The following is a 21,504-nucleotide window of genomic DNA, read 5'->3' on the forward strand; positions in this document are numbered from 1 at the left end:
TGACCCAGAGGCAGGTTTATCAAAACAGCACTGTCATTGGATATTGATGAAGACTTTCATCCCAAAAGTGTGTGTGTCCTCTAATGTGGAAATACATGGCTTGTGTATTGTGTATGTGTGCAGCCGATAAGCTACTACCACAACACTGGTGAGGCAATATTTGATTTTAAATGCACAGAGTGAGTAGCAGAGAGCTTTTAGTCTTTATTGCATGGTCAAAAATAGTCCACCCTGGTTTCAGAAGGCTCTGGCTTTGGCTCTGTCAGTGATGTGGAAACATTGTGGATCATAGTGCTTGTCAGGGCTGCATGTTGACCCAATAATGCATGTAAACATTCAAAAAGCAGACACAAATAAAATGCAGTTTTCCTGTTAAAACCACAACAGTGAGATTTCTTTACTGATGTATTTTCCAGAACAATCTGCTCTTTAAAAGATAGCAGTTTGAGAAAACTGGCAGCCATAACGCTTAAATTTGGTCTGAAAAGGCAAAAAGAAGGACTGTCAGTCTGCAGTGATGCTAGCTGCTCTATGAGGCTATACTTGCAAACGTAAGCTGCCCATATTGACAATGCTAACAAGCCAACATCATGCTTAATATTATGATTGTGTAGCCAGCTAATAATGACACATCTAAGTTTAGCGAGTTAGCATGCTAATTAGCATCAAATAGTCAAAAGTAAGAGTAAAAGTGGGAATATCATTACTTCTGCACACATCTGATTCGAAACCAAAACGCTGGACAAATTATGGTCTAAATTTGACCTGATAGTGTTGGAAGATTTTTTTTAATTATTACCAATAATCCATTGACAGAGGAGCCATAATGTTAAACTATGCAAAATCACATGGCAATCTAGGATTCATTGTTTGGTCACCATAGATATCTGTACTAAATGTCATGACAAATATATCCATTAGTTGTTACAAGTGTTGGACCAGCTAACCGTCCGACAGAATGAATGTTTCCATCCCAACTTAAGATCAGACATGAGAAAGATCCCTGTACCATTATCCTGATGAATAAAATAAAAACAAAGTGAGAAAGTTGCGCTGTATTAAATTATACAATACCTCAACTTGATGACAAAGTGAGGAAAAACAACTACAGGCAGTTTTCTTATTTATTCAGTGTCCAGAATGTAGTCAGTAATCAATGTCTTGATTATTCTTGGTAGTTTTCCACACTACACATTTTCACATATTTTCTCTGAGGTTGAAAGGTGAATCTTCATCCCAGTCAACAACCCAGCCTCGCCCAGCCATTGAAAAACACTACATTTAAAAAGAATTAATAAAAAATATTTAAAAGTTAAAAAGCTAAAAATAGATTAATCTGTCTTTGCTGGTTTCCCCCCATTATTTGTTCCACTGTCAAAATGTGTATACTACAATACTGTAAGGTACTAGCAAGTAATTTATACATTTACGTTTCAATAAAAAAGTAAAAAAAAGTAAACAGGAAAAAAAAGTAAACAGGATAATTAAATGTGTATGTGTATGTGATGAGGTCACACAAGAATGTAGTTAGAAGATCAATAATTTAGAATTAAATTAAAATCATATTCTATCAACCAATCAATTTTTAATATTTCATTCGGTTTTTTTCTTTTCTTAAAAACGTCTATTAAAAAATATTTATTGTAATCAGTAAACAAATACGGTTTCACTTTGTTTTTATTGGGTCCAATCATTTAAAAAAAAAAATTGGGATCGTGGCAGCACGCTAAAATAGCTCCGGAGTTTTGATGATAAATGATGATTTCGTCTTTGAATAAATGCCTGCTTCTCTGCAGCAGATTTCTAAATGCTGTGGACACAGAACAATCACTGCCAAACATGCTTGAAGATCAGGGATCCGCCATGTAGTGAGTCTTATTGGCTCAGCTGCAGAGTGCACCTCCCAGTTACACAGCTTGTGATTGGTAGAGAGTTAAAGATGCTTAAACAGTTACAAACTTCTTCACAGAATAAAATAATATAATAAACAGACATTAATTAATTGGAAACAAGTGAAACTGATGTACAGAACCCGTATATCATATGCATTATGCCTAATTTCCTTTTATAATAATCGAGTAAGCTGCAGTAGCACTGAGGATGGAGGGAGATAAGGTGCTGCTTGAAAACGAAAGTAAAAGAGTAACTGTCAACTGCTGCAGGGTGGGCGACATTTACTACTCACTTTCAACACCGTATCACAGAAAACTGTGTAGGAATGCAACCAATTGGAGAACTGAAGGATTTTCAAGTGAACTGGTAAGATTGATGCAGTCTGTGGTTGTGTATTTAGTAACTGTCTATCATGTCGGCCGACGTGTTATACACATCGACTGTATATAATACAGTATTCACATATAAAAAAGGACAAACTGCGTGTGTGGCCTGAGGCCTCCAACGGGACATTTTGGTAGTGCTGTGAGAGAATGTGCTCACTTTCCTTTATGTTTACCTTTGATGCTTATTTCTCATGTGTATTTGCTTATTTCCAAACATTTATAAATAAATAAGTTTAGTAATTATTGGGAGGAAGGTCCAGAGTTTTAGCCTTCCTTACTAAATTTAATTTAGACTAGCTTGATTTATACATTGTCATCATTGATGTTAAAGCTATACAATAATGTCCACATTTGTACAGTCATATTGATGCTACTGATCACAAACCACTTCAATAACTTCGGAGAAAGTCATAACTTACTCTTTCGACATTGATCGCGTTTTGTTAATCACGAAAATATTAAGATTTTTGCAAAGAAACTAGTCTCAAAGTCCACCGTGGAACTTAAAAAACTCTACCGTGGAATTTGAGATTTTCTACCATGGAATCCTGGGGGGCCTGCATGAAATGTTACTCTTTAGACTTTGATCGTGTTTTGTTAATATGTAAGCCAGAGGAACTGAATTATTATTTTATTTGTTTTGCAGGGAAATTGTACTCTGGTTCTACTCTGAGAGTCCTTTTTGATACATTCCCAACCTGACACCAACACTGGACACAGACCCTCTGCTTCAACTATAACCCGGTGAAAAGGACAAGGAGCTGGAAATAATGCAAAATGACACCACTACAGTATTCAGCCTCATGAAAGGGCCTCTAAAACCAACATGTCTCAGAGTGATGTCACATCATTTGACAAGTAAGTTGAAGTTTAAAATTTTTTTTGGGTCAGTCCCAACTTACAAAGTGTGTGGACATCAAATCATATCAAACACTTGATGCATGCATGCACGCATACTGAATTGACTATTGTTGACAAAGTGATAAGGTCTAAGTAAGGTCAGAAATTAATTTCACCTCCAAATGATTTTCCTTGTCACCGGTGTGTGCGGATCTGGTGATAGCTGTAATTCCATTGAAATCAATGGCGCTGGTCTTCAAATGGACGGTAGAGACATGTCCCAGCCTGTATTTTGGAGGACAGAATTGACTGTTCACAAAAGCTCCGCACCCTAGTTACTGTTGCTACGTCCGTCAAGTTTCCAGGACCATCAGCAATCATGGAGCGGACTGCGATGTATTAGCGAGTGTTTTCGGAGTAATACCTCCGAGAGGTAGGCTGCCCATTCACAAAATGCACAAAGATTAAAATAAAATAGGTTCATAATGGCCTGTTAAACGTTATGTTCAACATTGATATAGATTTCAGGGCTGTACATTAACTTTTTTTGCTTATAGCACTGGTGCTACAGAGGTTGATAGTTTTGGAACGTTAGCACAGTCCAAAAAATCTCTATAATTGCCAACGTTATGTAACGATTGTTTCAAACACCTCATCTGTAGGCTACACTGTAGAAAACATGTAAAATAAATGTCACTGGTGCCAAGATTGTAAATCATCCATAGTACAGACTGATGTAACGTTAGCATGTGCAATGGGCTACATCTGTGTGTACTGTACTGTGACTTATTGTGAAGGACTGAATAAATTTGGAACCAGACCAGGTGTATTGATAACGATGGTTGATAACAGTGACATTTATTTGGCTTACCCAGAAACATCCAATTTCCCCGAAAAGATCAGCAGCCCCCATTGTTTTACAGCAAGATTTAAGTGACCGATCCATTAGCACTATACAGCACAGTATTATGTGGGGCTCCTAGCAACATTGCTAGCTAGCTTAGCATGCTTATTTTACAGATGGTGTCACTAACATAAGTTTGTTGGACTAGTTCTGCACTAGTAGTGATAAGAATACTAGTTGACAGGAACCATAACTGTTAAATCCAGTTTGGGTTGCCTCATCTAACAGCTAGACAATTGTTAGTTAGCTCATGTTTGCTAGCTAGCAACTTAACTTGGCTTGGATTTGGACCTGGTTTTTTGAGTTTTGGAAAAGGGGGAAAAAAACGACTCCTCCAGCTAAACTCTTAGGGTACAGGGCGTCAGATTTACGAATCCCGTATACACACCGTTTAACCATGTTGCACAGAGCTCAACGCTTGACGGACCTTCTTCTCTTAGTAACTGTTGCTATGGTATGATAGGACGAGGATCGTTCGGGGGAGGAGTTTTGCAAACTTTTTCATATAATATTTGGATCAAAATCATACTTGTTTTTCTCATGTGCCTACCCAGATAGACCGTCTTCACCCAGAAAATAGCAATAAAGATTGTTTGAACAAGCATCTTATTGCAACACATATTTACGTTTGTTGTTTGTTGGCGAATATAAAGGGCAATAGAGTCCATTTAAGTTGGGTGTCAAGGCTGCTGGATGTGTATGAGAGCAGTGTTCTTGTTCTGTGTGCAACAAAAAGTAAATGTTTCTCTAATAACTTTAGCATTGGTTTTATTAGGTGGTTACATTACATTACAGATCTTGTAGCTAATGTTAGCTTATATATGTTTGCAAGGAGGAATACAAACAATACTTAGGAAAAGTACATGACTGCTAGTGGAGCGGCTAAGTGATATAATCTTTCAGTTTATGATACAAGCGTGAGAATTGGCATGAACACTCTCCATGGGTCACTTGACAAGAAAATTGTCCGAGACATTTAAAATTTTAAGATGGCGGCCATTTTTCAAGATGGCCGACACCTAAGTGGAGCAGTTAAGTGATATAATGGTTTATTTGGTGATACAAGCATACAAATTGGCATGAGCAGTCTCTGTTGGTCACTTGACAATAACCCACCCACAGTTACTTGAAATTCCAAGATGGCGGCCATTTTTCAAGATGGCCGACACCTTAGTGGAGCAATTGAATGATATAATGGTTTATTTGGTGATACAAGCATAAAAATTGGGCTCAGCAGTCTCCATGGGTCACTTAACAAGAAAATTGTCCGAGACATTTGAAAGTGTAAGATGGCGGCCATTTTTCAAGATGGCCGACACCTTATTTTTTTTTTATTGTTGTTTGCACTTAAAAAACATACAATTGTTAGGAAATAACAGTACAAGAAACAGTAAAAGAAAATGCAGGAAAGATCAAAAAGCCCAAAGGGCTTATACGCGACCCTCCCTCTTATACCTATAAATAACTATACTTTACGTAAATGACATAGCTAGATGAAAATAAAAAAATACAAACAAAATACAAACAAAACAAATACAAAGATGTAAAACATCTATAGGGATTTTTTGAGCTTGGTCTTAAAAGTATTTAAAGAGGAACATGATTCTGTTAGATGTTTTATGTCATTCCACAGCACTGCACCTTGATAAACAAATGAGAATTTGGCAACAGAGGTCCTACAGAAAGGAATATGTAAATCATTCTTTCTTCTTGTAAGATGTGCATGATAATGAGAATTAAACTCAAAGTAACTATGAAAAAAGTTAGGTAAAGATGCAGGAAGGCAAATTACTTTCTACATAAGAACCCCTGTTTGATACTTATTGACCTCATAAATTGTAAGTAGTTGCAATTGTTTAAATAATGGTTTAGTTGGGGCTAAATAAGAAGAGTTAGTGGCAATTCTTACAAAGGATTTCTGAAATCTATGAATTGCCTGTAAATAAGAATGGTAAGTGCTCGCCCAAATTATATTACAGTAAGATATGTAAGGATAAATTAAACTGTAATACAATGTTAGAAGTGTGCTCTTTTTCAAATGGTTTTTAACCCTTTTTATAATGCCCAACGATTTTGAGACCTTTTTACAGACAAGTTCACAATGATTCTTAAAACAGAGTTTTTCATCAATGTAGACACCTAAGAATTTTACTGATGAAACTTGTGCAAGTGCACTGTCATTGATATATATTTTGGCTCTCTCTGCATAAATCTTGTTCTTATTTCTAAAAATAATAATGTTAGATTTCTTGACATTGATTGATAACTTATTTAACTTGAACCAATAAGAAAAATGGATGAGTCCAGCATTTGCTTTAACAATAACGGAATCAAAGTTCTTGTCAGTGACAAAGAGATTTGTGTCATCAGCGAATACTATAGGTGACAATAAACTTGAAGCGTTGGCAAGATCATTAACATATATCAAAAACAACAAAGGTCCTAAAATGGACCCTTGTGGGACACCACATTTTAGTACAGTCTTCTGTGATCGATTACCATTAAAAACAACAAATTGCTCTCTTCTATTTAAGTAATTTTCTACCCATTGTAAAACCAATTTTTTGAAACCGTAACATAACATTTTTGATAGCAAAATTTCATGATTCACCGTATCAAAAGCCTTTGATAAATCTAAAAAAATGCCTAAGGTGTATTCATTTTTCTCCAGAGCAGCCGTAATGTTTTCTCTGAGATGTAAAAGAGCCATATATGTAGAATATTTTTTTCTGAACCCATATTGATGTTTGAACAAAATATTATTAATATCTAGGTGTTTCATGATTCTACTGTATACTAGCTTTTCAAGAATTTTAGAAAAACAAGGAAGTATTGATATAGGACGATAGTTTGAAAATACAGATGGATCATCAGATTTAAAGAGCGGAATAACTTTGGCAATTTTGAAGGCTTGAGGGATAGTACCTGATTCAAGGGACATGGAAAAAATGAATGTTAAGGGCTCAATAATTAAAGCAGCTACTTTTTTGATCAAAGAGGCTGGAATTTCATCATGGCCAGGAGAAGAATTTTGAAGACTCATGATAATATAAATAACTTCTGAAGACTTTGCAGGCTCAAAAACATTTACATTTAGGGAAGCATACTCTTTACTTATATAATCAGTGGGAGAACCAAAAACACTGCCAATATTATTTGCAAGATGTGGTCCCACATTAACAAAGAAGTCATTAAATTGATTTGCAATTTGGGATGGCTCTGTAATCTTTACTTGGCCATCCTGAAATTCAGACGGGGATGGCGAAGAAGCATGTCTCATATTGAGCAATTTTTTCAGAGTGTCCCATGTAGATTTAATGTTATTTTTAGAGCTGTTAAATTGGTCACTATAATATTCCCGTTTAGTATTTCTAACAAGATGGTTGTATTTATTCCTAAATGATTTGTACATAGCATAATTTAAAGGAGTAGGACTTTGAAGATATTTTTTATATAATTTATTTTTCTTCAGAGCAGATTTCCTAAGTTCAGTAGTAAACCATGGTTTATTCAGGCTTGCGTTTTTTTTGATACTGTTATTTATCAGAGGAAAACATTGGTCAAAAACAGAGTAGAACTTGGTAAAAAAAGAATCATAAGCTGTGTTAACATTCAACGCCTCATATACGGCTTCCCAAGATAATTTTGCCAACATCTCTCTGAAAATATTAATATTCTTGTCATTGAACCTTCGAAATAAAGACCTCTTTGGTTCGGACATACTTGATTTACCGTGCAAAACAGAAAGTTGAAAAACAGGCATATGATCTGAGATATCCGTATAAAGAATACCAGATTTTATAACATTAAAAAATTCATTCGTAAAAATATTATCTATCAATGTAGAGGATTTACTAGTTATTCTTGTGGGCTTGTTAATTAGAGGATAAAAGTAATAGGAGGACAGTATGTTTGTGAGGTCAGAAATGTGATGTTTGATTTCCTCATTTAGAAGGTTGATATTAAAATCCCCTAGTAAATAACATGGTTTCCTCTCATTATCAACATGTTCTAACACATCTAATAAACCTTCTTTGAATTTGTTGATATCAGTATTTGGAGGGCGATATATACAACCTACTATCACTCTTTTTTTCAGATTCTGAACAACAATTTGAACCTCTAGAAAAACAACTTCACTGTTACATTCTTGAAACTTCACTTCAAGATCTTCCCTTTATTTGAAATCAAAACCCTTTTGGACATAGAGAGAAACTCCACCACCTCTACCTCCTCTACATCTATGTGTGACTGTATAGTCAGCTATTTTAAATAGTGAGCTAATATCCTCTGTAAGCCATGTTTCAGTTAATGCAATAATTGAGAAAACATGGTTCAATGATGAAAGATAATGATAGAAATTGTCATAGTTTTTAGAGAGACTTCTTATATTTAGACGTAGAGTAGAAAAGATGATGGACTCACTGTATTTTGAAATAAAATAATTAAAATTAATTTCAGAAAAATACTCACATGAGGATGGACAATGAGCAAAACCATACAAATCATCATTTGTGGATATATTATTTAAAGACAAAAATAAATCAGGATTAAATGAAGTATTGTAGATCTTGTCATCACTTTGTTGCAGTGAATAAAAATCATTAATTGGTGCATTGGACTGGGCATAACATGAGCTAAGATCCCTTTCAACGAATAGACACTGGGGTTGTGCAGACATAAACTATCTGAAGCAAATGGATACGTGGTTTACAAAAGTCTTGGGTGACATTAATACTCCATTCTACTTGCTAGAACTATTCTGCTGTTCTCTCCTGGGTTGCACAATGAGTCTATCATATTTCAGATATCATATATATCATTTTCCCCTTGCTCTTGCAGCTCTCATCTCCGGTAACAGTTCTTTGCGCTTTTGGCGCACAGCATCCGTGAAGTCTTCATTCATATAAATGTTGGTACCCTTTAGATAGTTGGCTTTAGAAAGGATTGCCTGTCTGTCTTTGTGCCTGAATAACTTCACTATCATTGATCTTGGCCTTCTGGCCTCATCAACGGTCGATGGCTTTCCAATATGGTGTGCTCTTTCTATTTCTATATGTTTTTGATCCATTTTCATTTTTTCACTTAAAATTTCTCTAAATATCTTTTCAGAGTCAGCCCAATTTTCGTCAGGTGATTCTGGGATACCGTCAATGACAATATTGTTTCTTCTAGACTGATTTTCTAGATGCTCGACTTTGGCCAACCAGTGTTTGTTATCAGCTTGAAGAGCCTCAATGTTGGATTGGAGATTTTTAATAGCACCAGTTGTCACAGATTTGAGAGTGGCCATCAACTCATCCACTTCCCTTTGAGAGTATTCAAGGCTCCTTTTGACCTCCTGCATTTCTCTAGACAAATCATCATAACGCTTATTGCTTGAATCATTAATCATTTGCACAAAACCCTTGAAACTGTTCTCTTGTTGCAGGATAAGGTCTTTGTAGTAGGACTTTTGCTGGTCCAAAAGCTCACGAACAAATGAGAGAGAAATGAGGTCTTCTTCACTTTTCTTAGGTGGCATTTTAAATGATTTAAATAAGGAATAAAGAGAAGAATAAAGATAAGTAAGCACCTAAAATACTAGAAAATCAAACCTTCCACTGCAGCAGCTACTAGTGTAGTAGCCTTGTCCTGTTTGGTGACTTGGTAGCTTGGAGCAGGCTTGAGGCTGAGCTAAAGATAGCCTTATTCCTGGTGGTTGCCTGATATACTGGGCCTGGTGGATGGTGGCTACTGCTGCCTTGGCCTGGTGGATGGTGGCTGCTGATGCCTGGGCCTGGGCCTGGTGGATGGTGGCTGCTGCTGCCTGGGCCTGGGCCTGGTGGATGGTGGCTACTGCTGCCTGGGCCTGGTGGATGGTGGATGGTGGCTGCTGATGCCTGAGCCTGGGCCTGGTGGATGGTGGCTGCTGATGCCTGGGCCTGGTGGATGGTGGCTGCTGATGCCTGAGCCTGGGCCTGGTGGATGGTGGCTGCTGATGCCTGGGCCTGGTGGATGGTGGCTGCTGATGCCTGGGCCTGGGCCTGGTGGCTGCTGATGCCTGGGCCTGGTGGATGGTGGCTACTGCTGCCTGGGCCTGGTGGATGGTGGCTGCTGATGCCTGGGCCTGGTGGATGGTGGCTGCTGATGCCTGGGCCTGGTGGATGGTGGCTGCTGATGCCTGGCCTGGGCCTGGGCCTGGTGGCTAGATGCCTGGGCCTGGTGGATATTGGCTGCTGCCTGAGCCTGGGCCTGGTGGATGGTGGCTACTGCTGCCTGGGCCTGGTGGATGGTGGCTGCTGATGCCTGAGCCTGGGCCTGGTGGATGGTGGCTGCTGATGCCTGAGCCTGGGCCTGGTGGATGGTGGCTGCTGATGCCTGGGCCTGGGGGCTAGATGCCTGGGCCTGGTGGATGGTGGCTGCTGATGCCTGGGCCTGGGGGCTAGATGCCTGGGCCTGGTGGATATTGGCTGCTGATGCCTGGGCCTGGGCCTGGTGGCTAGATGCCTGGGCCTGAGGGATGGTGGCTGCTGCCTGTGCTGCTGCCGGTGCTGCTGCCGGTGCTACCTTAGTGGAGCAATTAAATTATATAATGGTTTATTTGGTGATACAAGCATAAAAATTGGCATGAGCAGTATCTGTGGGTCACTTCACAATAACCCACCCACAGTTACTTGAAATTCCAAGATGGCGGCCATTTTCAAGATGGCCGACACCTTACTGGAGCAATTGAATGCTATAATGGTTTATTTGGTGATACAAGCATAAAAATTGGCATGAGCAGTATTTGTAGGTCACTTGACAATAAGCAACGCACAGTTACTTGAAATTCCAAGATAGCGGCCATTTTTCAAGATGGCCGACACCTTAGTGGAGCAGTTAAGTGATACAATGGTTTATTGGGTCATATACGCATAAAAACTGGCATGAGCAGTATCTGTGGGTCACTTGACAATAAGCCAGCCACAGCTACTTGAAATTTCAAGGCGGCAATTTTTTTTTCAGGATGACTGCCGCCTGCCATGTGGGCCTTTAAATTACAATAGGCCACCCACAGTTACTTGGGTTGACAAAAAAACACTCCCAGCCACTTGAAATTTCTATTTTCAAGATGGCTGCCCCCTGGATCCTCAAAAGATACATTTTCTCATAGAAATGTATTGGGTTTAGATTATTCTGGAAAACAAGTTTTAACACATCATAATACAGTTGTTTTGATTTGTTGATCATGGACAGATTAGACACGAGTGAGTATCTGCACTACCAGGGCACACTGGTGATATATGACTGCTGTTAAACTCAGAGCAGTGGATGCCTTTTTTTGTGCCCTTTCCAGCTGTGTGTTGTTGAACATAAGTTTACAGCTTGAATGATATTTTGTTCTGTTTCTTGTCAATGTGCTTTCTATGCCATCACCTTCATCTAGTCGGGTTGGACTACGTAAGATAGGCAGAGCATTTATTTTATGAAATTATGGAACATTTGTGGCAATGGTATCATAACCAGTATGATCTTGGTGTCCTGCTGTTTGTTTTCTCAACTGTTATGATGGCTTCTGCAATGTCTGCAGCAAATTCATAGGCAGAAGCCGAGGGTTTAGCCTTTTACCACTTTTTAATAAGCACTTTGATGTATGGGATACAACTAAGTTCATGCCTTAACCCTACACTTAGTCCAATTGTTCATCCGATGCCATTTTTACCCTGTACAATCTGTACACCACCCGGTTAACTAAAACTACTCAGAGAGTTGTCGTCTCTTCTTTGACTAACTTTACAATTGGCTGACACTGAACCCCACTCTGAGTTTAACAGCAGTCATATATCACCAGTGTGCCCTGGTAGTGCAGATACTCACTCGTGTCTAATCTGTCCATGATCAACAAATCAAAACAACTGTATTATGATGTGTTAAAACTTGTTTTCCAGAATAATCTAAAACCCAATACATTTCTATGAGAAAATTTATCTTTTGAGGATCCAGGGGGCAGCCATCTTGAAAATAGAAATTTCAAGTGGCTGGGAGTGTTTTTTTGTCAACCCAAGTAACTGTGGGTGGCCTATTGTAATTTAAAGGCCCACATGGCAGGCGGCAGTCATCCTGAAAAAAAAATTGCCGCCTTGAAATTTCAAGTAGCTGTGGCTGGCTTATTGTCAAGTGACCCACAGATACTGCTCATGCCAGTTTTTATGCGTATATGACCCAATAAACCATTGTATCACTTAACTGCTCCACTAAGGTGTTGGCCATCTTGTAAAATGGCCGCTATCTTGGAATTTCAAGTAACTGTGCGTTGCTTATTGTCAAGTGACCTACAGATACTGCTCATGCCAATTTTTATGCTTGTATCACCAAATAAACCATTATATCATTCAATTGCTCCACTAAGGTGTCGGCCATCTTGAAAATGGCCGCCATCTTGGAATTTCAAGTAACTGTGGGTGGGTTATTGTGAAGTGACCCACAGATACTGCTCATGCCAATTTTTATGCTTGTATCACCAAATAAACCATTATATTTAATTTAATTGCTCCACTAAGGTGTCGGCCATCTTGAAAAATGGCCGCCATCTTACACTTTCAAATGTCTCAGACAATTTTCTTGTTAAGTGACCCATGGAGACTGCTCAGGCCAATTTTTATGATTGTATCACCAAATAAACCATTATATCATTCAATTGCTCCACTAAGGTGTCGGCCATCTTGAAAAATGGCCGCCATCATACACTTTCAAATGTCTGACAATTTTCTTGTTAAGTGACCCATGGAGACTGCTCAGGCCAATTTTTATGATTGTATCACCAAATAAACCATTATATCATTCAATTGCTCCACTAAGGTGTCGGCCATCTTGAAAAATGGCCGCCATCTTGGAATTTCAAGTAACTGTGGGTGGGTTATTGTGAAGTGACCCACAGATACTGCTCATGCCAATTTCTATGCTTGTATCACCAAATAAACCATTATATAATTTAATTGCTCCACTAAGGTGTCGGCCATCTTGAAAAATGGCCGCCATCTTACACTTTCAAATGTCTGACAATTTTCTTGTTAAGTGACCCATGGAGACTGCTCAGGCCAATTTTTATGATTGTATCACCAAATAAACCATTATATCATTCAATTGCTCCACTAAGGTGTCGGCCATCTTGAAAAATGGCCGCCATCTTGGAATTTCAAGTAACTGTGGGTGGGTTATTGTCAAGTGACCAGCAGAGACTGCTCATGCCAATTTTTGTGCTTGTATCACCAAATAAACCATTATATCACTTAGCTGCTCCACTTAGGTGTCGGCCATCTTAAAAAATGGCAGCTATCTTAAAATTTCAAATGTCTCGGACAATTTTCTTGTTAAGTGACCCATGGAGAGTGTTCATACCAATTTTCACGCTTGTATCATAAACTGAAAGATTCTGGCAAAAATTAGCACTTAGCCGCTCCACTATGCAGCCTTACATCATATTAGGTGGTCTATTTTTCAATGATATATACAGTAACTTTTTTTTAGATTTCAGAGGTGATATTGACCAAACTTAAAAGTCAGCACCAAAAGATATTTTATCACATTGGCCAGTATCACATAAAATAAGTTAAAGTGGGTACATATCCCAACCACATTGGCCAAATTGTCCCTATGACTTTTTAAAAGGTTAATTTGTTTAAAATGTGAATAAAAAACATGACTCATCAACTTCTGTTACAGGTAAAGGTAAAAATTGATTGATTATCTTTAGGTAAGGTTATTAGTTAGTTATAATTGTTTAATTTTTTGGCTCTACAGTAGATGGAATATTGGCATTGCAGTGTTTCCCACAGACCAGGTAGCAATGTGTGGTGCTCCACTGACACCGGTGGGTGAATCGAGTGTCACAGTGTGGTGCAGTCGGTCATCGGGTGGATGCAGCGGGCGGTGTTCAACACTTTCTGAAGCTGCCACATGAAAAAACCTGATTCTATTGTTCTTCAGAGTCACCTGCTGAGACACTATAAAGCTACAGCATTTCAGCTCAATCTTAATTCTTTAAAAGTAAGTTATTTAAGAGAAGACAACTAAAAACATTTTTACCAGAACCCTGCCTGGTTTCATTCCTCACCCCAACTAGTTCAATCTTTAGATTCTGTGACAGGAATGATTTGCACAAAACAACTTCAATTGGAGGTTTTTATTTCAAATGATTAACTTAAGACCTACCTCAACCAATAACCTGTTCTAACTGTTTTGGTAAAATAATGTAAAAAATAAAATATATTAACACAAATAAAATAAACAAAATAAAGAAACTACCTATAGTGGGGCGGATTAGGTCAATATTTTACAACAATCGTTCACTTTGTGATAAAAGCATGAAATTTGGTAGATGTGTTGGTGAATATGTTTCAAACAAATCTGGATATTGGGCCACCTCAAAAGCGCCCCCTAGTGGCCGTGGCAGGCATTTGTTATACAAATAAATCAATGATGAATAAAAACTGCCCTTTTAATAATACCAACTGATGATGAATTGTATATTGTTGGAAAGCCTGATTAGTCACCTTTACAACGAGGTACAGCTTGTAAGGATCGTGCATTCATGGAATGAGCAACGGGGCTAAACGTGGGTAGCACCCCCCAAAAATGTGCATCCCCTGTGGGGCGGATTAGCTGAACAATCGTTCATTTTGTGATAAAAGCATCAAATTTGGTACACTCATTGCTGAATACATGTTTAATGAATCTGGATATTAGGCCATCGCAAAAAAAATTCTGATGGCTGTGGCGGCCATTTTTAAAAATGGCCATTTAAAAGCGGCCATTTTTAAAAATGGCCACCGGTGGTTACTGGCGAGGAATGCTTTGCCTACCCTACAGCTGCTGTTTCATGTTTTCAGCACCACAAATATAATTTAGAGACATGTTAAAGTGACAAAAGCTTTATTACAGTCTAATAGAAAAGAACATTAACTTTGTATAACATTTTATTAGGTCTTGATATTCCCATTCACAGGCTACGGCCTCCTCTTTGGCTTGTATTCTTCTGTTGCTCCTTAAAAAGAAAAAATAATTTTCAATATTGTATGACTTGCAACAATAAAAACAAAACACATTTAGACAGAGAAAAAAATCATACATTTTAAAAATTCTACTAGGGTTACTTGTAGCAGGTTACTCTTTCTGGCAAAATCCTTGTACTGAGGTGTGTGACTTAGTCAGGCGGCTTAGCCAAATAAAGGGGACACACCGGACAAGAGCACCGCATTTTTTCCACATACCATACATCTACATATCATTATAGGTTTCAATTTTTAGTAGGAGCCACTTCATCAAGATTGTGGTGATGGCAGCCATATAAAGTCTATGAGAAATGCTATATCTTCCAAGCCACTTAGAAGGTCAATCTTGGTGTCAAAATATACATTTTCTGGGTCCAGGAATCATTTAAAGCTATTGAGAATATCGCTAGATGATTATTTGATCAAACAGATATGTTCATTTTCACTCAGACTGGGCAACTCGCTTCAAGTGCTGCAGCAGGGTATCCTGAGTTGAAACTGTTTGGAATCAATGTTCACGGGAGAGTGTGGATTAGCTGCCATGTACACTGCTCAAAAAAATCAAGGGTACGCTTTCATCTCATGTCAGATCTTGATCAACAAATTATTTACAGTGAGTCATCCAGTGATATTCTCAATAGCTTTAAATGATTCTTTGACCCAGAAAATGTATATTTTGACACCAAGATTGACCTTCTAAGTGGCTTGGAAGATATATTGGTTCTCATAGACTTATGGCTTATATGGCTGCCATCTCCTATCTGCAATCTTGATGAAGTGGCTCCTACCAAAAGTTGAAACCTTTGGTGATAGAGAGCATGTGGAAAAATTTTGGTGCTTTTGTCCGGCGTGTCCCCTTTCTTCTCAAATCTGGTCCTAAGCCGCCTGACTAACTGTGATGGAGTTATAAAATACATTTAAAAAAAGAAAAAAAGAACCACATGGGCAAAGGAGACATTACATATAGTGTGTGTGTGTGTGTGTGTGTGTGTGCAGAGAGGGATGTCCACATTCCACAGGACATCATTTAACAGTGTCTTATTAAGCTTTCACACCCAACAGCCACTGATACATGTTCCAAGCTAACTAGCTAGCTTAAGTACCTATTTTTGCTATCTTGCTAATTTACTTTTCCGCCAAGGCCCATGATGATTGTTTTTCTCTTTAGCCTTTATGATGTTCATAGCATATTTTATTCATAGTTATAACAGGTGAAATAAAATATTTAGACATACCTTGATGGACAGTCCACTGCACTGCTTGTCCCAGGAAGCAAATGCTAGCTAGTTCCTTTGCTAGCTAGCTCATTTGCTAGCTAGCTCGATGGCTAGCCCGATTGTGGTGGGGCAGGAAAAATAACTGAAAGAGTGTCTAACTGGATTTTTGTTAATTTAATATGTGTATTTACATTTTTTAATTTACGTTTGTATATTTGGTTTACATTTTTTAAATATTTTAAGAAATAATTTAAATATTTTTTGTAATTTTAACTAAGAAAATGACTGCTATGGCCACTAGGGGGCGAATTTGCGATGGCCTAATATACAGATTTGCTTGAAACATATCCACCAACACATCCACCAAATTGTGTGCTTCTATCACAAAATAAACAATTCTTGTGATTTATTGAGCTAATCCGCCCCACAGGGGATGCACATGTTTGGGGGATGCTACCCACACGTTTAGCCCCGTTGCTCATTCCATGAATGCACGATCCTTACAAGCTGTACCTCGTTGTAAAGGTGACTAATCAGGCTTTCCAACAATATACAATTCATCACCAGTTGGTATTATTAAAAGGGCAGTTTTTATTCATCATTGATTTATTTGTATAACAAATGCCTGCCACGGCCACTAGGGGGCGCTTTTGAGGTGGCCCAATATCCAGATTTGTTTGAAACATATTCACCAACACATCTACCAAATTTCATGCTTTTATCACAAAGTGAACGATTGTTCAGCTAATCCGCCCCACTACTAAGGAACAAAGCCTGATTCAGATTCTGTAGCCTATTTAGTGCGCAGCTTCATGTCCTATCAGAACACCTAATTTTTCTTGGCTTCCTGAAAAACAACTCAAGTGCTCTTCATAAGGGACCTCCTTGGGTTCAGGCCCATTTATGGATAGTCTTGCTTGAGAAACCGCAAAAAAACAGCCACAGACAAATCAGAATTAAAATAGGCTACTTTCCCCACTCGTTTTTTTTTCATTTATTTAAAGTCTAAACTTCTCTGTTTCCACCTCACCTGTTGTTTCAGCAGCTGCCTGTCTTACAGGAGCATTTTGTCTGCTGTCCTCCTCTATTTCTCCCTGAGCACCACTGTTTGATGCCTATAGAACATTCAGATAAATTAACATTTACGAGCCATCTGACTGTTCAACTTTGTTTCAGACTGATACCTCCTCTTGCTGCTCCTTGTCCTCTTAACGAGTCCGTTTTTGCCGTGAAAAAAAAAACCTACTGATAACAACAACAATAATAATATTCATAATAACTTAAAAAATGTGGTCTATTCTTTTTGATTTGACTGTGGGCATAGTAGTCTACTCTATCCCCTCATATATTAGGGCTGTAAAGTCCTAAATTCTTTAAATATATCACTTTATTATCATTTTAAACCCTTTTAGGTGAGAAAGTAGCCATTTAGATCCCCAGTGCGTTGTTAATTTGTCTAAATACCAGCTGTTTACAATTTTGTTCGGACGAATTCGGCGCTACTCAAGCAACGCACTTCCGGTTACATTCACAAAAATAAAACGCCCGTTGCCCTTTATAACGTTAGAATTTGTGCTTTTACTTTGAAAACAGGAAGCGAACCTACCCTCGATGTAGCTAGCTTGAAGCAGCCGCTTTGATTGCTCTCGTCCCGTTAACGGCATTTAAGGAACCCATTTAATATGCCTTAACGTTACCGGAGAGTCTTGACAGCTCTGAGACTGGCCCGGTTCATTGTAAAACATTTATTTATTGATGTGAATGTGGTGTTTTCTGTGTGTTGGCTAACGTTACAGATGTTACAGTTTTTTTAATCCCCTAGAGAGGAAAAAAAAACCAGAATCATTTTGTGGCGGTCGGTCTCCATATCTGTGGCGGTGCGCCACAGAATGGTCTATGTGTGGGAAACACTGCATTGTTTGGTTGAAAAGCTGTTACAGCGGTGAACATTAACCTAATCAAGCCCAAGAAAGAAAGGATAGGTTATCCCAATTCATATGAGTAAAATTTTGTACTTAATGAAAGAATACGCTCAGTATTCGCAAAAATATAAAATGATAAGAATACATACTTGAAAGTAATGAGAATGCGTTAAAACCTTCCATCCATTATATTCCATTATATTTTGAATTGCCACCTGGTGTTGACCTGGTGTTGATGTTTTCCTTACACAAAGACATTTACATCATAATGTAGTGCACAAAGAATAACTAAAATGCAGGAAATTTTCTAGGATAAGTGCATTCTCTTCTGCATCCAGTGATGTTTCCCTGAAAAGTGACTGGTCCAAAGGTGATGGTCCCAGCTTCAATGATGTCGTAAAACCAGGGTAAGACATGTTGGTTATTTCAGTGCACATACAAAGAGATTCTGGAAAAAAAATCTTTCAGTGCATGCTTGAAGCCAGAAAATAATGTTAATCTTCTAGGGACAGAGCATTCTCTTCTGCATCCAGTGATGTTTCCCTCAAAAGTGACTGGTCCAAAGGTGATGGTCCCAGCTTCAATGATGTCGTAAAACCAGGGTAAGACATGTTGGTTATTTTGGTACTCACGTACAGAGAGATTGTGAAAAAAAATAATATTTCAGCTCTTGCTTGAAGCTAGAAAAGAATGTTAATCTTCTAGGGACAGAGCATTCTCTTCTGCATCCAGTGATGTTTCCCTGAAAAGTGACTGGTCCAAAGGTGATGGTCCCAGCTTCAGTGATGTCGTAAAACCAGGGTAAGACATGTTGGTTATTTTGGTACTCACGTACAGAGAAATTGTGAAAGAAAAAAATATTTCAGCTCTTGCTTGAAGCTAGAAAATAATGTTAATCTTCTAGGGACAGAGCATTCTCTTCTGCATCCAGTGATGTTTCCCTGAAAAGTGACTGGTCCAAAGGTGATGGTCCCAGCTTCAGTGATGTCGTAAAACCAGGGTAAGACATGTTGGTTATTTTGGTACTCACGTACAGAGAGATTGTGAAAAAAAAAAAATATTTCAGCTCTTGCTTGAAGCTAGAAAATAATGTTAATCTTCTAGGGACAGAGCATTCTCTTCTGCATCCAGTGATGTTTCCCTCAAAAGTGACTGGTCCAAAGGTGATGGTCCCAGCTTCAGTGATGTCGTAAAACCAGGGTAAGACATGTTGGTTATTTTGGTACTCACATACAGAGAAATTGTGAAAAAAAAAATATTTCAGCTCTTGCTTGAAGCTAGAAAATAATGTTAATCTTCTAGGGACAGAGCATTCTCTTCTGCATCCAGTGATTTTTCCCTGAAAAGTGACTGGTCCAAAGGTGATGGTCCCAGCTTCAGTGATGTCGTAAAACCAGGGTAAGACATGTTGGTTATTTTGGTACTCACGTACAGAGAGATTGTGAAAGAAAAAAATATTTAAGCTCTTGCTTGAAGCTAGGAAATAATGTTAATCTTCTAGGGACAGAGCATTCTTTTCTGCATCCAGTGATGTTTCCCTCAAAAGTGACTGGTCCAAAGGTGATGGTCCCAGCTTCATTGATGTCGTAAAACCAGGGTAAGACATGTTGGTTATTTTGGTACTCACATACAGAGAAATTGTGAAAAAAAAAAAATATTTCAGCTCTTGCTTGAAGCTAGAAAAGAATGTTAATCTTCTAGGGACAGAGCATTCTCTTCTGCATCCAGTGATGTTTCCCTGAAAAGTGACTGGTCCAAAGGTGATGGTCCCAGCTTCAGTGATGTCGTAAAACCAGGGTAAGACATGTTGGTTATTTTGGTACTCACGTACAGAGAGATTGTGAAAAAAAAAAAAATATTTCAGCTCTTGCTTGAAGCTAGAAAATAATGTTAATCTTTTAGGTACAGAGCATTCTCTTCTGCATCCAGTGATGTTTCCCTGAAAAGTGACTGGTCCAAAGGTGATGGTCCCAGCTTCAGTGATGTCGTAAAACCAGGGTAAGACATGTTGGTTATTTTGGTACTCACGTACAGAGAGATTGTGAAAGAAAAAAATATTTAAGCTCTTGCTTGAAGCTAGGAAATAATGTTAATCTTCTAGGGACAGAGCATTCTCTTCTGCATCCAGTGATGTTTCCCTGAAAAGTGACTGGTCCAAAGGTGATGGTCCCAGCTTCAGTGATGTCGTAAAACCAGGGTAAGACATGTTGGTTATTTTGGTACTCACGTACAGAGAGACTGTGAAAAAAATTAATATTTCAGCTCTTGCTTGAAGCTAGAAAATAATGTTAATCTTCTAGGGACAGAGCATTCTCTTCTGCATCCAGCAATGTTTCTGTGAAAAGTTACTGGTCCAAAGGTGATGGTCCCAGCTTCAGTGATGTCGTAAAACCAGGGTAAGACATGTTGGTTATTTTGGTACTCACGTACAGAGAGATTGTGAAAAAAAAAAAATATTTCAGCTCTTGCTTGAAGCTAGAAAATAATGTTAATCTTCTAGGGACAGAGCATTCTCTTCTGCATCCAGTGATGTTTCCCTGAAAAGTGACTGGTCCAAAGGTGATGGTCCCAGCTTCAGTGATGTCGTAAAACCAGGGTAAGACATGTTGGTTATTTTGGTACTCACGTACAGAGAGATTGTGAAAAAAAAGAATATTTCAGCTCTTGCTTGAAGCTAGAAAATAATGTTAATCTTCTAGGGACAGAGCATTCTCTTCTGCATCCAGTGATGTTTCCCTGAAAAGTGACTGGTCCAAAGGTGATGGTCCCAGCTTCAGTGATGTCGTAAAACCAGGGTAAGACATGTTGGTTATTTTGGTACTCACGTACAGAGAAATTGTGAAAAAAAAAAATATTTCAGCTCTTGCTTGAAGCTAGAAAATAATGTTAATCTTCTTGGGACAGAGCATTCTCTTCTGCATCCAGTGATTTTTCCCTGAAAAGTGACTGGTCCAAAGGTGATGGTCCCAGCTTCAGTGATGTCGTAAAACCAGGGTAAGACATGTTGGTTATTTTGGTACTCACGTACAGAGAGATTGTGAAAAAAAAAATATTTCAGCTCTTGCTTGAAGCTAGAAAATAATGTTAATCTTCTAGGGACAGAGCATTCTCTTCTGCATCCAGTGATGTTTCCCTGAAAAGTGACTGGTCCAAAGGTGATGGTCCCAGCTTCAGTGATGTCGTAAAACCAGGGTAAGACATGTTGGTTATTTTGGTACTCACGTACAGAGAGATTGTGAAAAAAAAGAATATTTCAGCTCTTGCTTGAAGCTAGAAAATAATGTTAATCTTCTAGGGATAGAGCATTCTCTTCTGCATCCAGTGATGTTT

The 21,504-nt window shown here is 38.4% G+C and overlaps 1 long non-coding RNA gene across 1 annotated transcript; it reads left to right on the forward strand.

Moving 5' to 3' along the window:
• The first annotated feature begins 2,182 nt into the window (after positions 1 to 2,182).
• LOC131971649 (uncharacterized) lies at positions 2,183 to 18,959 on the forward strand. The gene is made up of 3 exons (XR_009394398.1): positions 2,183 to 2,259; positions 2,926 to 3,137; positions 18,486 to 18,959. It is a non-coding gene; the product is annotated as an uncharacterized LOC131971649 (long non-coding RNA).
• Positions 18,960 to 21,504: the final 2,545 nt, after the last annotated feature.

This window comes from Centropristis striata, chromosome 5 (assembly GCF_030273125.1).
Source record: "Centropristis striata isolate RG_2023a ecotype Rhode Island chromosome 5, C.striata_1.0, whole genome shotgun sequence".
Taxonomy (NCBI): Eukaryota; Metazoa; Chordata; class Actinopteri; order Perciformes; family Serranidae; genus Centropristis; species Centropristis striata.